Source organism: Diadema setosum, chromosome 6 (genome assembly GCF_964275005.1).
Source record: "Diadema setosum chromosome 6, eeDiaSeto1, whole genome shotgun sequence".
NCBI lineage: Eukaryota > Metazoa > Echinodermata > Echinoidea > Diadematoida > Diadematidae > Diadema > Diadema setosum.
Window position 1 is genome coordinate 30,606,545 of NC_092690.1, and position 4,909 is coordinate 30,611,453.

Genomic DNA, 4,909 nt, shown 5'->3' on the forward strand with positions numbered 1-4,909 from the left:
ATGTATGTTAGCGGATACTACACAGTGTATAAATTATTATGTTTATGTCTTTTGGTTATCTTATTAGTAATTCAAAAATATAGGGACCTACGTTTCTTTTTTTCTTCCTGATTAATTATATTGACCTTCTCCATGGGGCCAACATCGACCGAAAAGCACTGTCTCTTCAGTCACGTCCTCAATTTTCTCACATATTGCATATTAAGTAATTTACCTTGCTTTTGTACTTATCCATCTTTCTTTTTTCTTTTTTACAATATCCATCACAATGTACCATGACCACTGTATAAAGTTCCACTATTGTATACTCATATCACATTGGGTGTCTTTCCTTATTCTCTGTTATGAAATAAAGTGATCCATGTATGTATAATGTTTTCGGTCAAAAACAGAGGAAATGTCCTTGTAAATTTGAATTGAATCGGATCTCGAAGTCAGCAGACCCTCATTCTTTTCTGCTGCTATCACTGCAGAGTAGATGCGATATTCTAGTCGGCCAATCAATTCATTTCAATTTAATTCAATTCAAAATTGAATTCAAATTGAATTGAAAAAAAAAAAAATCAATTCAAAATCCCTCACAGAGACAGCACGCACTCCAGATGTCGAGTATGAGTGTGTGTGACATTATTTTTCACTTCTCTCCCTCCCCCACTCTCCTCTCTCTCTCTTTTTTTTTTTTTTTTTTTTTTTTTTTTTTGTATTTATGTCAAAGATACCTACACAGCATACTATGGGCAACAAGCTATCATAACAGCAATATCAAAGGGCGCCCCCATATGGCACAGACACAGAAACATAATCATTAGGCAAGACAAGATATACCAGAGCACACTAGAAATGCAGAGAATTTATTGCCATACCATTGCAAGCCCGATGAATCTGTAAACCAAAGAAATTAAACGTAATAGAAATTGATGCATATGCAGCAGGCTGTTTCCTTCATACCAGAATAAACGTATTTGTTAAAAAATTTTAAGTGTTGATAAACTGAGTCTGAGTGTTGTAGATGCCTATTAAACTGTAATGAAAAAATACAATTGCTTTACACTACCAGGACTACACAGTGCATCCATGTGTATTCATGTCGTAACAATTCCATTGTTGTTACAATTACTACGACACGAACTACATAGAACAGAACTACAATCTACGTTGAATTGCCATTTCCACTATTAGAAAAAAAAAAAAAAAAAAAACCAAAACTAAACACAACTGTTGGGTACATACATGATGGTTATAATGCATAACAATGCAGCTCTTTATCTTTCATCCATTTACACAGAAGTAAATATAACATGCACCTTAAGAAACCTAAAAAAAAAAAAATAATAACACAAACACCATCAAAAAGGAATATATCTGGCAAGCTCTCCACACTTCTCTTCATTCATATATTCTCCACTCTAGGGTTTTTCCTTCACTGGCATAAAGCCCTGAGGAGAGCACTTTCCTTTAGCTTGATTGCTAACAACTAGAACAATCATTTTAATCTCATATTTAACTAGCTGCGATTACACATCCATAACATAGAGAGTAACAAATGATATTTATAACACATCCTGGAAAACATAATACATAATATTTTTGTGGCATGAAAGTTTTGTGAATTGGAGCCAACAGAGTAAACAGCATTTTACATAGACAATGGCTGAAAAAAGGAAGATATTTGGATAATGATAGAGAACTTTGCACAAGACTTAAAACATAATATGTGATGCTTCATCACAAAAGCCATATAACGTATTCATATTTTTTTTTCATCTTTTATTTCTTTATTTTTGAATTTATTATTAATTTTTTAGGGGGGGGGGGGTTGGCAGAAATAAACTGTCAGATGCTTAGCTAAAATTGATAATATGATTTGCTACACTGTACACAGAAAATATTTAAAAAATGAGTGAAAAGTTTGATAACTATAAAGGTCTTTTTTCCACAGTTGACGTAACATTATTCCTCCCCCCCCCCCTTTTTAAGATCTCCAACTTTTATACCGGTAATGTATTGACGCATCACATACATACATGAAGATCGCACATGCTGTACCAAACCAGTGCAGAATATCTGTACCTTGTGATTTGTTAAGTACAATCGCTTAATATTCAACAAAACATCATGCCTCACCCCTTATACAGTGTATCTGTAGTGGGATATTACATAATAATGTAAAAATAAGGATTTACCTATACTTTCTATTTACATTTTTTTTTACCAACAAGGATACACACCTATCATTGCATATTTCCCTTTAAAAAAAATCATTCAATAACAATGTGAAGAAATATAGTAAAACTGGAAAAGATGTTTTCTCATACATTAAAGCTTTAAAAGCAATCCACAGCAAACTTTTTGATGAAAGTTGTTAAAAAGAAGCACACTTGAGTGAGCAAAAGGATCAATATGAAAGCAGCATCTCAAATAACATACTATCTGAAAATAAATAAAAAAAAAACATAAAAATCCTCACATTTCTTTGAAAATTTATAACAGAATACATTTTTCATTTCCCATGCTGATTTTTTTCCCCCCCAACACACATACTTGTGCAACAGATAGAAATGATATAACATTCATTGTTGAATGAAGAGTGACTTGATAGACAATGTATTGAGACTAGGTACTACAGAGTGCATGGCTAATGATACACAGAATTTATGATACAGTCAACCTTAGCTGCCGGAGTCAACCTTACACAAGTCTGAAAATTGGCAAAGTTCAAAAAAGTGTACTATGTCAAAATTTACGCGAGTCAAAGGATTTTCTCCAGTTGATTTGGATTAGACGACTTCAGTGAGGCTGACCATACAGTACTTTGAAACTCTGCACAACTGAGACATCTCTGGCCTGCCAGCAGCTGCAATGCCACAACTACATATATAATGTAACTTTCAGTCAAACTGTCTCAGTGGCAAGCCATCTAAATGGGCCAACTGCAGGGCCCTGTTGCACAAAAAGATGTAGTCAAACATAAGTCATCAAATCAAGACTTCAGCCAGGCATCAGTCAATGAGAATTCATTACGTATTCAGAGACTTTAATACATGTACATGTATGTTTAAATTTTAGACTGAAGTTAGATCTGAACATTTATGTACCAGGGCCCTTGTCAACTTGACCTCGATAAATTATATTAAATGGGTTAGTCAAATACCGGTTAGTGATTGGCTAAACACAGTCACGTGATGGAGGTACATTCGTTATGTTTGCCCATGGGTGAACATTCTTGTTATGTTCTCCCATGTTCTCCGATCGAGTGCTTTGTGTGCGTGCTGGACCTTTACGCTAAGCGTACCATGGACGCCCGGGCCGGTGTACGGTTTGATGCGCCACTTTCAGAGCATGAAATCAATTGATGATGATGGTATTTGACTAACCCATATAATATAACAGATGATGACTTTTGTTGTCGGGAACATACCAAACATTCGACCCTCAGGGTTTGAAATGCTATTTCGGGAGGCTATAAGTCCCTCGACCTCGTCTCGGGACTTTTAACCTCCCTCAATAGCATTTCAAACCCTTCGGGTGGAACATTTGGTATGTTCCCTTCCCCGCCAGTCATCATCTATATAATGTATCAAAGACCTTGCATACAGTGGTCACCTGTGTAACCTGGCCAATGATAAACTAATTTGTCTCCTGTGGACAACATTTTACCCTACATACACCAGCCATTGATTGCTGACTGAGCCGTCTTTTGGCACACTAATTAATCATATTCTTTCTGCTAGACCTACAAGCGTTGTACTGCAAATCACATAATGGCCTTAATAATGAAAACAGAACTATTACCTCTAGTGTAAAATACATTCAAAACAGGCATTGCTAGTTGCACTCAATACTTTTTAGTTAAACAAATTTATTCCACATTTACTCCTTTCAAAAGCAAATTTCAATGCAAGAATTTAGAACATATGACATGTCTATTAGAGATATCCAGGTGATCAAATCAAATTGGTAGCCAATTTGTAAAGAGCGCTACCTGTCCAGAAAAGCAATCCTTTGCTTAACAGTAGTGCTCACTGTTGACAGCTTAAGTTGAAGTTGTTAAGTTTGGAGTCATTTATTTGTGTAAACAAAATAGTATGACTATATCAATATCATTACTTGGCGAGCTTTTTTTCTGTGAGATTCTACAAAGAGTAGTACTTGTCACTCTACATTTTGCAATGGCCTGAATTCAGTATACTTCATAGGTAGAAAGAAACTGGGTTCTGAAACTAGATACATGTACATGTATTCACACCAATATACGTGCATTCTTTTTCTCTCTGCACTCATTTGTACTTGATTCAGAACCCTTTTAACAACAGTGATCCACATCTACAAACTAAGAAACAATAAATTTTACTAGAGAAGAATGGAATTTTTGTCATCTATTACATGTATGTACAGTGTAGAAAGTTCATGTGGAGAAAAAAAAATACCCAACCCCCCCCCCCAAAAAAAAAAAAAAAAAAAAAAAAAAAAAACATATTGGTACAGTACAAGCAAGAAAATTTGAAATCTTGGAAGGAAAGGGAAAAAATAATTTTTCTGGGAATATAAGAAGCTACAATTCATGTACATGACAATCAAGCTACATTAGATTCAATGTGAAAGACAGTGAAAAAAAAATAGCAAAAACTCAACTATTGTTTAAACTGACGACTTGCAGGCTATTAAAGCAAACTATGATCATACATCAAGGATGCAACAAAAGTGAACATGAAAATTCTGTGCATTCATATTAAGGAAAATAAGGATGTCTCCTGCTGCATAGAAACAAACAAACAAACAAACAAACAAAAAACATACAAATAGGCAAAAAAAAAAAGAAAGAAAAAAAAAAAAAGTACCAGTATGCAGATCTCAAGGCATGACTGTAACATGACTCGATATATAATTAGACTCACTGTTCTTTGTGAAC